General features: G+C 39.6%; 1 non-coding gene across 1 annotated transcript; it reads left to right on the forward strand.

The window, feature by feature from the left end:
• The first annotated feature begins 333 nt into the window (after positions 1-333).
• LOC145952251 (small nucleolar RNA R71) lies at positions 334-440 on the forward strand. The gene has a single exon (XR_014429930.1). It is a non-coding gene; the product is annotated as a small nucleolar RNA R71 (small nucleolar RNA).
• The last annotated feature ends 17,336 nt before the right edge of the window (positions 441-17,776 follow it).

Here is a 17,776-nt window from a genome sequence, read left to right on the forward strand (position 1 = left end):
GTGTGCCCTTGTTCCCTACAAAGGTCACGTACTTGATTTGTAGCCACTGAATTAACCTTAGCTTTTTCCATCTTGTCTAATCTTTGATTAAGAGTATCAAATTTTGCTAAGAGTAACTCAATATTGTTCACTTCATATCGCCCCGGAGTTCCTTTCCTTGCTGTGACTTCTCTTTCACTGTATTGGCTGTGATTTGAGGCTACATTTTCCAAAATAATCATGCAGTCATTAATAGGTTTCCCCATGAAAGATCCTCCAGCTGCTGAGTCTAATATCATGGTGCTTTGTTGGTCCAATCCTTCAAAGAAAAATTGGATGGTAAGCCAACGGTTGAAGCCATGTTGTGGGCATGCTTGAAGATATCCTTTGAACCGCTCCCATGCTTCATAAATAGTCTCTCCAGTGCCTTGTTGGAAATTAGTGATTTTCTTCCTCAATTCTTTAGTTTTAGAAGGAGGAAAGAATTTCTCTAGAAAAGCTCTTTCACATAATTCCCAAGTTGCTATCTTTTCTCTAGGCACTGTTCTTAGCCACACCTTTGCCTTATCTCTCAAGGTGAGTGAGAATAAGCGGAGTCGCATTCCATCAGAAACTTCATCATCAAATTGCTGGGTCTCACAGATTTCCAAGAACCCCTCTAAGTGGTCATTAGGATCTTCTGATGGTAGTCCTCCAAAGGTGTTCTGTTTGAGCATATTCAACAGAGAAGCTGGTACAGTAGCTCCAGTTTGCATCTCCCCTCCAGGTATCCCACGAGCTACGGGTGCAGAGTAATCCCGAAGCGGTAAATTATCTCGTTGTGCAGCCATGTCAAATTCTCTAGAAAGGTTTCTTTTCCTTCTCAGGAGAGTTCTTTCAATCTCAGGATCAAGTGGTGTTGGTTTCCCAAGACGTAGAGATCTCTTTTGCATTAACCCTAAGGCACTGCAAAAAAAAAAAAAGAAAGTGACCCGTGAAATCTGAATTGGAGAAGTAAACACTAAAAAAAAAAAAAAATTATTTATTTATTTAATTTTTTTTTTTTTTTAAAAAAATCGAATTAAAATAATTGTAATTTAAATCAAGAGACGTAGTCCCCGGCAACGGCGCCAAAAACTTGATGTATGGAAAACCGCAAGTGTACGGTTGTCGTCAAGTAATAAATATCGAATCACAGGGACTACGTGTTTGACCTAGAATTACTAGTATTTTAATTTGAATTTTAAAACAGATTGAATTTTTGTTTTGAGATGATAAGATCAGATTTGATGGTAAAAGAGATAGTAATGCAATTAATGAATAAGATAAAACTTTAAGATAAGATAAGGAGATTTCCGGGAATCTAGGGTTCGCACAAAGAGTTCCAACAATATTGAATTATTATTTTCATTAATTAATTCTATTCCATCTTGAAGGTAGTCTTAACCTAATTTAATCCTTGCACCTTCTCAGGCTACGAGGACGTGTTTAATTAAAATTAATCTCTACTCTCGTGGTAATTACGTTCAATTAAACCCATTAAGATCTTTGTTAATCTATTGCTCCTCGAAAGCTTAAATCAACTCTCGTGATTTAACACTCAAGTCTGTTCCTTTAGGTTCCGATAATTAGGTTCTCCTCTCAGTTCATCCCTAATTATCTATGATTATGAAAATTAAGATTAATTGTTTATCATAATTATAATCAAGTTCTCCTCTCAATTCATCCTTAATTAATGTTATTATGAAAACAATAATATTAAAGTTCATATATAAAATATAAAAGAACAGATCAAGAATTGGAATAAAATTAAGAAACTGAATAATGCATTAATAAAGAGGTTCTCAGAGGCTAAGCCCTGATCCCAGAAAAAGGGAAACTACTCACAGGAGTTCATAGTAGTTCTCCAAGAAAAGAAGAATAAAAGAAAAGCAAACCTTAGAGTCGATGGCACAGGCGCCCAACCTTCTCCAAGTGTCAAAAACTAAAAAAAACTGTCTCCGAAAACAAAAATCCCCGTTCTAGGCTAACCTCATCTAATTTATAACCTAAAAGGGTAAAAAGGTAAAACTACCAAGATAAAAATTACAAAGATAAAATAAAAATAAAACATAAAACTTAAAAAGCTGGGACGCGAAGTGAATCACGGCCGTGACTGAGAATCACGACCGTGATCTTCTCTGGAGCACATCTATGAAGGGTCAGTGGCGTTCACGGGTGTGATTGGGAGTCACGGCCGTGATTTTCTCTGGTGAATCACGGGCGTGATTTAGAATCACGGCCGTGATTTTCCCTGTAGCTCAGCATTTCCTCTTTAATTCTTAAATCTTGATCCTGCTCAGAGAAAACACAACACATACCAAGAAAAGCATAAAATAGGAAAATGATATAAAAATTTATTAAAAACATGAAAGATATGCATGATTATGCTATGAATTCTTGTGAATTAAAGTGCTAAAATACGAGTAAAATACACAACATCAATATACGACATCCATTCTTCTGCCGACAGCGATATCTCTAACATCGCTGGACTTGGGGGCATGACTAGGAGTGGCAGGATCTACACTCCCGAAGATCTTCATGATAAAGCTCCCAAGAATAAAGGAAAGGAAAAAGAAAAAGAGAAAACCGAGGAAAATAAAGAATCCGAGGAGGAGACTAACGAGCTGTTAAAATATATCCGACAGAGCGAGTACTCCATCGTGGATCAACTTCATAGGACGCCAGCAAAGATTACTCTGTTTTCGTTGATCCTAAGCTCCGAACCGCATCGGCAAGCTCTGTTGAAAGTCTTGAACGAGGCGTACTGATAGACCATGGGCCAAGGGCCCAGTGACCAGAGCTATGGCTAGGAGGATACAGGAAGAGCTGGATCTAGAGAAGACTAATGGGCTTGTCAGGCCCAAGATAATCTTCACATGGAATGCTCTATCATGAAGAGAAGGCCTTAGTTCTACTTGTTTATATTGTACAGTTTATACATAATCTTGTGTATAGGTTATTTTTGCCTTTGTATTTGTGAGGCACTTTACTAGCTTTTTCTAGTGTTTGTATATTGATTTTGAGGTAGGTTACTTGGAGAGTTTAACTCCATTTAACCTCCCTAGTTGACACACTCATTCTTTATTTTTCAGTAGGAAATAGGGGGTGACATTTAGCAAAGTTAGGGAGTGTGCTTAGAAATTGGGCCAGAGTTGGGCCTAGGCAAAATTTTACATATTGGACTCATTTTGCTCCTAATTTTTCATAGATTTGATTTAGCTAGGTTTCATCATCATATGATGAACCTAACTAAACCAAATCAAAGAATTTCAAATTAAATCAAGGAGCAATTTGAACCATGGGCCGCCTAGCTTACTTCCTTGGCCGAATTTTTCAAGCATTCTTACTTGAGTTTGAAGCTTGTCTTGCAAGCTTCTAAACTCAAGCAAGGTTAGCTTAACCTTACCTTGGTTCCTAAAAGAACCATGGTCAAGGTTTAGCTTCTCCTAGAAGCTAGCTAAACCGTAGGAGTTTAAGTTAATCCTACCATGGTTCTTAATGAACCATGGTTAGGGATAACTTCTCCTACAAGCTACTATTCCCTATATATTTGATTTTCCTACACTTGTACTCACTGTTGACATATATGAGAAATCAACTTCTGAATTTTCTCTCAATCAAGAGTCACCAAAATCCGTGAGAACCTATTCCTCCTAGGTTTTCATCAAGGTTCCTTCAACCTTGCTTTGGTTCATCAAATTTCTCCATCCCAGAGAAGTAACCGAACCTCCTCCATAGACTTCACCTCCTTTGAAGCTTCTTCAATGGAGATTTCCGGAATTTCAAGAAGATAACCTCAAAGCATCACGGTCCAAGCATGGAACAAGTGGAGAACATCAACCTTCTTCATTTAGCTTCCATCATTTTTGGTATCTAGAGCCTAGTGCTCTTGAGGTTATGTCTTCTAAATTTTTCTTCATTGAATCCGTGTTGTTCCTTCCTTATTTTATCTAAAATTGTGTTTGCTGAATGGATCTAAGTCTAATACATATTTTGATGGATCCTTATGTCACATATGAAATAATTGATTCATGATTTTTGCTTGTTCCTAATTCCTTGAATCAATTCGGTTTGTGCTTTAGGTTCATGTACTTGTGCTTTTGATTTTTGTTTGAGTCTTCTCCATTCCTATAACATGAGTCCGTGATTGGACATTGATAATGTTTAGTGTATATTTTGTTTTTGAATCATATGTTTTGTCTAGAGTCATGTGTAGTCCTTTGAATGTCATTGATTCCTAGACTAGCTTGTTTGACCTAATTTTTTTTGCTTTGTGTTTTTGTGTCCGAAAATTATTGAATATTTTCTTGATAAATCTGTACCTTACTATATGAGCTTTTGATTTACATGTTTGAGTTCCTAATTTGCTATTAGTTCTAGCAAATTTCCTAGAGTTAGGTTTCCTTTATGTCATATTAAAAGTTTTGTCAAGAAAAGTTCATAAACACTCTCCTATTAGGTTTCCTTGTGTCTTGTGTTGTGGCTGAAACTTATTGAAATTTTTTGGACCTTAAAACAGAACCAAAACAGAGGTGTGAGTGTCCTAATTGCTTGAGAAAAACAAAGAAACAAAGTGCTTAAAAATTTGACCTAAAAAAATACTACAAAATAGTGAAGCATTAGTGAAAACATACTTGTGAACACCTCTTGTTTTGTGTCATAATTTTGCTGCAGTTTTTCTATATTGAAACCGAGACATATAAGTTCTTAAAAGGCATTGAAACTCCTGATCATACAAAGAAAAATAAGTGAAAAATAATTTGCAAAAGAAAAAGAAAGAAAATAGCAAAAGAAAAGCCAAAGGAGTGAAAATTTGAGAAAATATTGCTCTCGGTTTTGATCTATTTTGTGTGACATTTTTGTGTTGGTCCAGCCACATATTGTGTCTTGTTTTTGTTCATAATCTTAGCTTTTAATTTTGTAATCCATTCTAGTGCCTTTCCTAGGTTACTCTTGTGTGTACTAGCTTCCAAATTTGCCTTAATTTTTGCTTGTCAATTTGTGGAACTCTTTCTAGTCTTGTCTCATTTTCTTCTACCACTTGGTGTAGCCATTCTAAATTGTTCATTTTCAGTTTTAGCACTAATATTCAGTCTTGAAGGTGGTTGAGTGCTTCTTGAAAGGTGTAGGAGGCCAAGGCAAAGGACATCCACTTGAAGGCTTTGGTGGTTGCTTAGGGAGTTTGTTCTCTCTTGGTGGCTAGGCTCTTGGAAACACCTAGAAGTGACTAACATCAAAGTTGCTTCTAAAGAGAGGAGTGAAACACCTTGTGAGGCTGCAGTTGGTGGCTGATTTGGAGCAACAAGAAACTAAACCAATTGTGAAAATTTTTGTGAAAATTTAGAACTAAATTTAGTGACGGAAATTTTGGTTTCTTAAACCTAGTTTTTCATTACAAAATCCGTCTCTAAATTTGTTCTAAATTAGTGGCTAATTTGTTTTCCTTGAAATTAGGAGCAGCCACTAAATTCATTTGAGAGTGAATTTACATTTCATTTGGAGTGTAAATTTACATTTCATTTGAAGCAAATTTGAATTTCATTTACCTTGTAATTTTTTGTTTTCTAAATTTTTGTACAAGGCCTTTATTAAGGAGTGTCTTGGAGTGCCTTTGGTGTATCTCCATCTCTCCTTAAGAACTTTTATAGTAATCACGTGTAGTACTTGTGAGAGTGGTCCTTGAAAGTCTTTGGTGCCTTTCAAGCTCTCACTTAGGTTTAATTGCTTTCAACGTCTAGTTTAAGTTTTCAAGCAATTTATGTTTTAAGCAATTTATGTTTTCAGTCATTTAAGTTTTCAAGCAATTTAAGTTTTCTTGCTCTTTATGTTTTCAAGCATCTTATAAATTGTACACATAGGCACTTGCTTGTTATTTTTCCTTTAAGAAAAGTTCTTTGTGAAAATTGTTTTGTGCAAGACAAAAGTACAAGGGGGTTTAGAGATTTTTACTTGAAGAGGCTTGGTTATTAAGTGGCTCTTTAGTAGCTCACCTCCCTCCAAAGTTCAATTTGTACTCTTAGACCTCTAAGTGCCAAGTCTAAAGCACTCCAAAACCTTATTTTCATAAAAACTATTTTTGTGTGAAAAATATCTCTTGAATTAAAATGTCTCAAGATTCCTCCCATAGTGAAAGTGATGGCTCTCCAAAAAGTCTTTCTTACATTACTAAAGAGCTCAAATCACTTAAACTATGGAAAAAGCAAGAGTCCATTCAAAGAGAGAAGGAAAGAATTGAAAGAGAAGGACAACTTGCTTATCTTGAGGAAGAGTTGAGAATTTTAAGACAAGAGGAGGAAAAATTGAAAGAAGATATGAAGAAACATAAGAAAAAGAGTAGGAGCTCACATTCCCAATACACATCCCCTAATGAAAGCATGAATCAAGGGGATCACTATCAACATACTCCTAGGAGAACTACTAGGCCAAGGGAAGTCAAGGTTGACCTCCCACAATTCTTTGGCAAAGATGATGTGGAGTCTTATTTAGATTGGGAAATGAAGATTGAGCAACTCTTTGCTTGCCATAGGGTAAGTGAAGAGAGGAAAGTACCTTTGGCTGCCCTTAGCTTCCAAGGGCATGCCATGTATTGGTGGACAGCCCTAGAGAGAGAGAGACGCCTCCACAATGATCCTCCAATTCAATATTGGAATGATCTTAAAAGTGCAATGAGGAGGAGGCACATTCCCACCTACTATGGGAGGGAGCTTATGAATAAGCTCCAAAGGCTCCAACAAAGAGACATGTCTGTAGAATAGTACAGGCAACAAATGGAGCTATTAATGATGAGGGCTTGTATTAGGGAAGAGGAAGCTACTACTGTAGCTAGATTTTTGAGTGGTCTTAATTTAGAAATAAGAGACCAAGTGGAGCTACTACCCTACAGGGACCTAAATGACTTGGTCCAACTTTGTGTAAGGGTAGAACAACAAAGAATGAGGAAATCTTACAAAAATAGCTCCAACTCTTCATTTCTAAAGAAAGATTCCAAGAAGGAGGGAAAACTTTTGAAAAGAAGAAATCTTTTGAACCCTCCAAAAATCTAGCCACAGAAAAAGATAAGGGAAAGGGAAAGGACACTACACACACTAGTTCTAGGACTAGTGATATTAAGTGCTTTAAATGTTTAGGGAGAGGCCACATTGCCTCCCAATGCCCCACAAAGAAGGTAATGATCATGAGGGGGCATGACATTTATAGTAGCCAAGATGAGGCTACTACTTCTTCTAGTAATAGTGAGGAAGAAGCAAGTGATCAAGAGAAAGGTGTAGAGTCTACTTTTCCTTATGAAGGGGAGCTCTTAATGATTAGGAGACTCCTCAACAACCAACCTAGTGATACTCTATCACAAAGAGAGAACATATTTCATACTAGATGCAAAGTTTCAAACAGTGCATGTTCTCTCATTGTTGATAGTGGCTCATGGTGTAATTGTTGTAGCACTAGGCTGGTTGAGAAGTTGGGTTTAACTACTAATTCCCATCCTAAACCTTATCAACTCCATTGGATTAATGAGGATGGTGATTTAGCAGTTGACCAACAAGTAAAGGTCAAAATTTCCATTGGGAACTATGAAGATGAGGTGCTATGTGATGTAGTACCAATGGAAGCTTGTCACATCTTATTAGGAAGGCCATGGCAATTTGATAAGAAAACCATGCACAATGGCCTTACTAACGAGATTACCTTTACTCATAAGGAAAGAAAGTTTGTGCTTCATCCTCTTTCTCCTCAACAGGTGGCTGAGGATCAAGCACAAATGAAACTCAAAAGAGATAGTGAAAAGAGATTTATAAAAAAAGAAGAAAAGAGAGAAAAAAAAAAAGTCTGTGAAACTTAAGGATAGAGAGGAATCTAGGGAGAAAGGAGTTCCCTCCCTAGAGGTCGTTAATCAAGAGAATAAAATTTCCAAACAAACCCTCTTGATTCAACAACCCTCTTATTTCCTTCTCTGTAAAGGAACTCTTTCTTGCACTGCCACATCTAGTGGACATGAGACTTTACCTAAGGGGGTAAAAACACTTTTAAAAGAATTTGATGATCTATTTCCTCCAGAGGGTCCAATGGGCCTTCCTCCTTCTAGAGGAATAGAACATCAAATTGATTTGGTGCCTGGAGCTAGCCTACCTAATAGGCCTGCCTATAGGACCAACCCCCAAGAAACTAAAGAAATTGAGTCTCAGGTCCAAGATTTGTTGGAGAAGGGCTGGGTTCGAAAGAGCTTAAGTCCTTGTGCTGTTCCAGTGTTGTTGGTTCCAAAAAAAGATGGCAAGTGGAGAATGTGTTGTGATAGTAGAGCCATCAACAACATCACTGTGAAATATAGACACCCCATCCCTAGGCTTGATGACATGTTAGATGAGCTTCATGGAGCCATCATATTTTCTAAAGTTGATCTTAAAAGCGGATACAATCAAATTAGAATAAAAGAAGGAGATGAATGGAAAACCGCTTTCAAGACCAAGTTTGGATTATATGAATGGTTAGTGATGCCTTTTGGGCTCACCAATGCTCCTAGTACATTCATGCGTCTCATGAATCATGTCCTTAGGGATTGTATAGGTAGATTTGTAGTAGTTTATTTTGATGATATTCTCATATACAGTAGGAGTCTAAGTGATCATATAGGACACTTAAGGCAAGTTTTTGATATTCTTAGGAAAAATCAACTTTTTGGAAATTTAGAAAAATGTACCTTTTGTGTAGATAGTGTAGTTTTTCTAGGGTTTATAATTAGTAAAAAGGAGGTTCATGTGGACCCCGAGAAAATCAAGGCCATCCAAGAATGGCCCACTCCTAAAAGTTTTGGAGATATTAGGAGCTTCCATGGTTTGGCAAGCTTCTATAGGAGGTTTGTTCCTAATTTCTCCACACTAGCCTCCCCATTAAATGACTTAGTCAAGAAGAATGTGGAATTTATATGGGGAGAGAAACAAGAAAATGCCTTCATAACCTTGAAGCATAAGCTTACCCATGCACCACTTCTAGCTCTACCTGATTTTTCAAAAACTTTTGAGTTAGAATGTGATGCCTCTGGAGTTGGTATAGGGGCGGTTTTGTTACAGGGTGGGCACCCTATTGCATATTTCAGTGAAAAACTCAAAGGTGCCTCCCTTAACTATCCTACCTATGACAAAGAGCTCTATGCCTTGGTTAGGGCCCTTCAAACTTGGGAACATTACCTTATTCCCAAAGAGTTTGTCATTCATAGTGACCATGAGTCACTTAAATATTTGAGGGGCCAAGGCAAGCTAAACAAAAGGCATGCTAAGTGGGTAGAGTTCTTAGAACAATTTCCATATGTGATTAAATACAAGAAAGGGAAAAATAATGTTGTGGCTGATGCCCTTTCTAGGAGACACACTTTGTTAATCTCCCTTGGATCTCAAATCTTGGGATTTAATCACATTAAGGAATTGTATACTAATGATCTCGAATTCAAAGAAAATTATACCCAATGCTTAGCAAAGCCTCAAGGAGGTTTCTATATTTCTGAGGGGTACTTATATAAAGAGGGAAGAATTTGTATACCCCAAGGATCTATAAGAAAACTCCTTGTTCAAGAAAGTCATGAGGGTGGTCTCATGGGGCACTTTGGAGTTGAAAAGACTCTAAGTTTTCTAAAAGAAAAATTCTTTTGGCCCCATATGAGAAGGGATGTTGAGAGGTTTTGCTCTAGATGTATAGCTTGTTTACAAGCAAAGTCTAAAGTAATGCCTCATGGCATCTATACACCCTTGCCTGTTGCTAACTCTCCATGGGTTGATATCAGTATGGATTTTATTTTGGGCTTGCCCAAGACCCAGAGAGGCATGGATTCTATTTTTGTGGTAGTAGACAGATTTAGTAAAATGGCCCACTTTATACCTTGCCACAAAATAGATGATGCAAGCAACATAGCAAGACTCTTCTTCAAGGAAGTGGTTAGACTTCATGGTCTACCCAAGACCATTGTTTCAGATAGGGATACTAAGTTCCTTAGCCATTTCTGGAAAACTCTTTGGAGTAGGCTAGGAACTAAATTACTTTTCTCTACTACTTGTCACCCACAAACTGATGGGCAAACAGAAGTAGTTAATAGATCCCTATCTACAATGTTAAGGGCAGTTCTTAAAGGTAACCATAAGTCTTGGGATGAGTACTTGCCCCACATTGAATTTGCTTATAACAGGGTAGTCCATAAGACTACCAAAATCTCACCTTTTGAGGTTGTATATGGTTTTAACCCTCTTACTCCTTTAGACCTAATACCCATACCAGATTCTTCTCAAAGGTTAAAACTCAAATACAACAACAAAATGAGAGAACTGCTTTAGATAGAAGCAAGGGAAAGAAAGCCCTCATTTTTGAGGAAGGGGATTGGGTTTGGCTTCATTTGAGAAAGGAAAGATTTCCTTCTCAAAGGAAGTCTAAACTCAACCCAAGAGGAGATGGTCCCTTCCAAGTCCTCCAAAGAATAAATGATAATGCTTATAGGTTAGATCTTCCCAGTGATTATGGAGTGAGTAACACTTTTAATGTGAGTGATCTTATTCCTTTTACAGGCTATGGTGTGTAGACCCCTAAAATTGTTCGGGTCGGAAATAAAGCTTGAAGACTCTTGAGGACTGAAGGAAAGTCAGCCAGAAGGACTCATGGAAGGCCCTAGGAGGATTCTCTGTAGGTCTAGAGGTCTTGTAATAGCTCAAAATAAGGAAGTGGAGGGAATGAAGCCCAATACGGCCTCCCAAAAGTTCAGTACGGCCGTATTGAACATTTTGAACTACAATACGGCCGCACTGAACTCAATACGGCCGTATTGAGGTTTCTTGAACTTCAATACGGTCGCACTGAACTCAATACGGCTGTATTGAGGTTTCTTGAACTTCAATACGGCCGTACTGAATTCAATACGGCCGTATTGTAGTTCAAAAACTCAATACGGGCCGTATTGACTCCAGGGCCCGTATTGCGCCCGTTCCCTATAAATAAGACGTCATTTGGACGTCATTCTGGACTTTTACACTGAGTTTTAACCCTCTTCTTGGGTATTCTGGGTTTTTTTGAGCAGTGCTCTGCCTAGAAATCACTCGGAGAGTTGATCCGACAAAGTTCTCGAGTTCTGAGCTTTTTGCTTGAGTCTCGAACTGAGTCGAAGGGAAATCCTCCGGATTTCCATAGTTAAAATTTTCTAGGAGGGAGCGAGCGGGTTTGTAGAGCGAGGGAACGCCAAAAAGCTTCCCAGTTTTACTTGAATATAAAAGCACGCTTCAAAGGTTTCTTCTTAAGACCTTCCTTTTACTGCTTTCTGTGTGTATATTTAACTGTCATCATGTAGATAGTTAAGTTATAATTGTTTAGAATAAATAGGGGTAATTTAGTAATTTCACACTATTATTTTTAGAAATAATCTGTCATAGGGAACCCGAAAGGGGCGCTGTGGGGTGCTAACACCTTCCCCACGCGTAACCGACTCCCTTACCCGACTCTGGTTGTCATGGCCGAAGTCGATTTTTGAATCGATTGCCTTAAACTTCTTTTTCCAATGTTTTGAGTAAAACATTGGTGGCGACTCCATGAACCCTTCCTTTTTATGAAAACCGCTAATCCATGGAGGGTCCCGCTTAGGATTAACATGGATTGGTGAGCCTTTTAATAAAATTGCTCGTTTGACAAGGTCTCAGTTTGAGAATAAGTCATTCTAGCAATCCATATTTTTAAACAAATAAAAGAGTCCAACCATCCTTCGCGAATGCCGAAAGCCCGTTTCGGGCCGGTGGCGACAGATGGCGACTCCACTGGGGAAGCCTCGAGAGTCAGTCCCATTTAGTGACAGATTATTTTTAACAAATAATAGTTAAAATTACTTTATTACCCCTTGTTTGTATGATAACATGCTTTATTTATATGGCTTTAATAACTGTTGTATGTTTAGTTTCTGCAATTGTTTGAAATATACATTGCACACAAACCTTTGCACACAACAGTTCCCTCTATACCCGGGGGCATGAGTGGTAAGCCATAGGGAGTGGATGTTAGTACGGCCAGTTGTCGAATGGGTCTATAGGTGCCCGTAGACCGTTGTCGGAAAGCATCACTCAAGGTGATAACCATGAACTCGAGTCCGACAGTGCGTTGGAGCTTTCCATCGACTTACGACGAGAGGAATTGGGTCCCTATAATGGGGGCACCTTGGGGGCCTTGGACTGGTGAGAACAGTTAGAACCACCTTGAATATGCACCTTTCTGCAGGATACCCCTACCTCGTGATTCGCTCGTGACTGTTCGTGGATGAGTGAATTGTTTGTGCATTTTTATGTGACATTGTATGAGCATACATTGCACCTTTTAAACATACAACATTCCTTTTTTAAATAATAAGAATAAATAGAAATAAAGATCTTCTAGTACATGGTGTTAACATCTACCTTCATTGCATTCATATAGGTAGTTTCTCTTTTCACCCAAAAAATACAAAAAAGATACAAAATATCCAAAAGAAAAAATATGTATTTATCCAAACCAAGCAATATCATGCATCATCTTAGGAAAATCCCAAAACATGATAATGCTTAGTTGAATAAACACAATACATGCATATTCAACCTCATCATCTCATATCATGCATATAGATCATGGAGAGATCTAGGAGTCATTCATGTCATACATCTCTCCTAGTAATCCATTAATAACATTAATAAAAAGAAAAAATTAATCGATGCGTATGTTCAAAGAATGGATCGCACGCCGTTTGTTATCAAGTGTAAGCCAACAACCGCGCCAAGCGAACACACGTCAACTCCGTTGTTGGTAATCAAGACAAACAAAGGGGAAGGTCCAACACCATTAAGGATCACCGCTCCAAGGCCTTTCCCTTACGAATCAAATAAGGCTGTGCCGTGGATATACGACATCCACTCTTCTGCCGACAGCGATATCTCCAACATCGCTGGACTTGGGGGCATGACTAGGAGTGGCAGGATCTACACTCCCGAAGATCTTCAGGATAAAGCTCCCAAGAATAAAGGAAAAGAAAAGGAAAAAACCGAGGAAAATAAAGAATCCAAGGAGGAGACTGACGAGCTGTTAAAATATATCCGACAGAGTGAGTACTCCATCGTGGATCAACTTCATAAGACGCCAGCAAAGATTACTCTGTTGTCGTTGATCCTATGCTCCGAACCGCATCGACAAGCTCTGTTGAAAGTCTTGAACGAGGCATACGTGTCGCACACTATCTCCCAAGACAAGTTTGAGGGGATTGTTAGTCACATCACGACTAATGATCACCTCACTTTCACCGATGAAGAGATCCCCGTCGAGGGACCAAATCACAACAAGCCCTTGCACATCTCTGTAAAGTGCAAGGAGTATCACATCGCAAAAGTCTTGGTGGATAATGGATCTTCCTTGAATGTGATGCCGAAAAGAACTCTAGATCAAGTGGCAATCAAGGGAGTCCAAATGCGCCCGAGCAACATGATCGTTCGAGCCTTCGACGGTTCTAAAAGAGAAGTGATGGGAGAGATCAATCTTCCAATCCAAATTGGACCCACTATCTTTAATGTCGAATTCCAAGTGATGGACATTACTCCTGCATACAGCTGTCTCCTCGGCCGACCTTGGATTCACGATGCAAGAGCTGTTCCTTCTACGCTCCACCAGAAAGTCAAGTTCATAGTGGGTGACAAACTGGTGACTGTACAAGCTGAAGATGACATACTCATCAGCAAGCCATCCGCCATACCTTACGTGGATGCAGTGGAGGAAGCTCTAGAAACCGCCTTCCAAGCATTGGAAATTGTCAATGTTGAAACGTTTCCCCGAGAAATGAAGAAGGTAGCCCATATGCTCACTAAGAACGGATACTTGCCAGGACAAGGATTAGGCAAGGACTCCCAAGGAATCCCGGAGCTACCCATTATCAAGGATAATCCGGGGAAACAAGGGTTAGGATACAACCCTAATAAAGATCAAAGGACGAAGAGGAACCAAGATCCTTCTCGACGTTCTTTAAGCCAGATCTTTAGGAAGGCCGGTTCACAAACGTCAAGGTCGGTCGTCGTCATCAAGTGCTCTTCTCCTTCCAATAGGGATGTATAGACCTGATGACTATTAGAGATCACTCCTCGGGGACAGCCCGACCCCCGAGCCTCGATAGGACACATGTTTCCATTATGATTATAATAAAATCATTCTTTATTATTTCTTATTGCTTCTTTTCTTGCTTGCAATAAATCTCTAAACCACATTATTTTTAACCCTGTTTGAATAAGCATGAATGAGGTTAAAATTGTCTTAATAACAATAAACCCACATCATTTTTATGTGGAAGTGTGCGTGACAACTTAGAGCACCTTTCCTTGGCCTCGACAAGTGCCATCATGGATAAAAAGAAATCTTTTAAAATAAAAGAAAGCTCGGCAGGAAACCCAAAAAGGGGGCTGCGCAAAAATAAGAGCAAAAGACCCGCTAGGAATCCCACGAAAGGGTGACCTAGGCAAAAGTTAGGGTTACAAAAATGAACAAAAACAAAAGTCCGCTAAGACACCACAAAAGGGTGTTTTAGGCAAAAATAAGGACAATCAAAAAACGAAAATAAATCCATGATGGTACCATGAACTGAATTCAAAAAGAAAGGTTCAAGGGAAGCTATCTAAGTTGTCAAATCACAACGTCAATAACAAGATTTGATTAACTTCATAAATGCTTAAACAAACAAGCCTAGACACAATAAGCCTACCTTGGCCAGCCATTCTTACAAAAACCATTTTTCAAAATGAAAATAAAAACCCCTCTAAAACACAAACTTTCAAAAATATATACCTTTCCTTTCTTTTCTCTCTTGTCCCAAGCGATTTTAGGATAATCTAGTGGAAACATGGAGATATAGTGGTCAATAGGAGGGTTGACATATCTTCTAAAGGAAGGGAAGAATCACTTGTTTGATAACACCAAATCTCAATATAATATGCATCATTCCTCGGTTATAGAAGTCGGCAGCGCACAGTCCGTCTTGAGGAATGGCAAAATTCAAACAGAGAAACGCATCGGTTAATTCTTTTGAAAAATGAATCAAATAGAATTAGGTGCATCATACCGCATACATACATACAGATGATAGGTGTAATGGAAGATCACTTATTCTCTGTTTATTCAAAAAAAAAAAAAAAATCAAACTTCAGAAAAAACAAATGCGCCCGTATCATGTTCAGTACACCCGTACTAAAAATAGGGTTATGAACAAATTTTCAACTCAATACGGGCGTACTGAAATGGATATGGCCGTATTAGCCACAAAGAAATTTTCAAAGACATCTTCATGAGGCAATTGCATAAAACAGAAAAATAGAAAATTGCTTGTGTATGACAGCAGTCAACAAAGGCCAAAAAAAAAAAAAAAAAAACGACAAAAAGGCAAAAATACAGAAAAAGCCAAAAAATCGACAAAAAAGGCAAAATACAGAAAAAGCCAAAAATCAACAAAAAGGGCAAAATACAGAAAACCCAACAAATCGTACAGAATAACTGAGCCTGGAGAGGCTTGCCGAAATAATACTCCCACAGAATAATTGAGCCTGGAGAGGCTTGCCGAAACAATACTCCCTCTCAGAATAATTGAGCCTGGAGAGGCTCGCCGAAATAATACTCTCTCAGAATAACTGAGCCTGGAGAGGCTCGCAGAAATAATACTCCCCATAGAAACCTCAGCTTAAGCTCATGGAACAAATCCCCAGCGAGAGCTATCAAAGCAAGATCGTCAAAATCCCCAATGGAAGCGCGATCATCCAAAGCAAAATATTCAGTCAAAGGACTTGAAACTTCCTCAGTGGAAGATAGCTCTCTGACTCAAGCGCTGAGTGAGGCTAAGCCTGTAGAGGCTTCCTAAATAATACTCTGGGATACATAAGATCCCCAAATCCCCAGTCGCCTACTCAAGAGGCACCCCTACAAAAGGAGCAAAATAAAAAATATATCAATAAATATTCCCCAAGCGGAATTTGGGCGTACAGCCAACCACTAAACATCAAGATGATTTGCCTAACAGAAGAGGTCAATCAAAAATCAACATCCAGAATCCCCAGCGGATAACAGCCTACACAGAGGCAGCAAAAATCAGAAAATCCAAAAGAGATACCCGAATAAGGATAACCGGGATACTCCACCAACGTCAAAGGACGTCAGCCAAACATAAGGCATCGCTCAATTCAAGAAGAGCATCTGTGTCTGCACCCCAAGGAGTCAGAAATTCCCCATGGGTACCAACTATGCAAATGCAAGTTGGGGCACAAGAACCTAAGAATGACTGCACATCCCCTAGACGGATCCTTGCGTTATCCAGCCCTCAGTGGCATAAAATCAGAAAAAACATCGAAGCAGCATAGTGGACTGTGGAGACAAAAAATCATCTCAGATCCCTGGAGAGGGTAAACTCGCATTGCCGAAGTGATCAGAAGACACGGACGCAGACCCTGGAGAGGGCAAACTCAGTTGCCTAGGTCGTCAGAGACAACCGAAGCAAAGTCTGGAGAGACGGTACTCAAAGTCTGGAGAGACGGTACTCAAAGTCTGGAGAGACGGTACTCAAAGTCTGGAGAGACGGTACTCAAAGTCTGGAGAGACGGTACTCAAAGTCTGGAGAGACGGTACTCAAAGTCTGGAGAGACGGTACTCAGAGTCTGGAGAGACGGTACTCAGAGTCTGGAGAGACGGTACTCAGAGTCTGGAGAGACGGTACTCAGAGTCTGGAGAGACGGTACTCAAGGTCTGGAGAGACGGTACTCAAAGTCTGGAGAGACGGTACTCAAGGTCTGGAGAGACAGTACTCAACCATCAGCGTCGTCAGAGGCACGTTGGTGTTCAACTTCCGGCTCGGGCGTCGAGTGAAGTTGACCCTGGAGAGGGTAAACTTAGCTACCGAGGTTGTCAGAAGCGCCGAGGTATGCAACAACCTGGAGAGGCTACTCAACAATTTTCCACCGGAAGACGCTACAAGTCAGAAGGTTGGCACATCACCCGGACAATTGGGTCAACTCCTTTACTTGTCAGCCGGTACACCAAAAGGCCGTCCGACTAAGTAAAGGGGGGGCAGCTGTAGACCCCTAAAATTGTCCGGGTCGGAAATAAAGCTTGAAGACTCTTGAGGACTGAAGGAAAGTCAGCCAGAAGGACTCATGGAAGGCCCTAGGAGGATTCTCTGTAGGTCTAGAGGTCTTGTAATAGCTCAAAATAAGGAAGTGGAGGGAATGAAGCCCAATACGGCCTCCCAAAAGTTCAGTACGGCCGTATTGAACATTTTGAACTACAATACGGCCGCACTGAACTCAATACGGCCGTATTGAGGTTTCTTGAACTTCAATACGGCCGCACTGAACTCAATACGGCTGTATTGAGGTTTCTTGAACTTCAATACGGCCGTACTGAATTCAATACGGCCGTATTGTAGTTCAAAAACTCAATACGGGCCGTATTGACTCCAGGGCCCGTATTGCGCCTGTTCCCTATAAATAAGACGTCATTTGGACGTCATTCTGGACTTTTACACTGAGTTTTAACCCTCTTCTTGAGTATTCTGGGTTTTTTTGAGCAGTGCTCTGCCTAGAAATCACTCGGAGAGTTGATCCGACAAAGTTCTCGAGTTCTGAGCTTTTTGCTTGAGTCTCGAACTGAGTCGAAGGGAAATCCTCCGGATTTCCATAGTTAAAATTTTCTAGGAGGGAGCGAGCGGGTTTGTAGAGCGAGGGAACGCCAAAAAGCTTCCCAGTTTTACTTGAATATAAAAGCACGCTTCAAAGGT

Source organism: Cajanus cajan, chromosome 9 (genome assembly GCF_000230855.2).
Source record: "Cajanus cajan strain Asha chromosome 9, NIPB_CcT2T_4, whole genome shotgun sequence".
Lineage (NCBI taxonomy): Eukaryota > Viridiplantae > Streptophyta > Magnoliopsida > Fabales > Fabaceae > Cajanus > Cajanus cajan.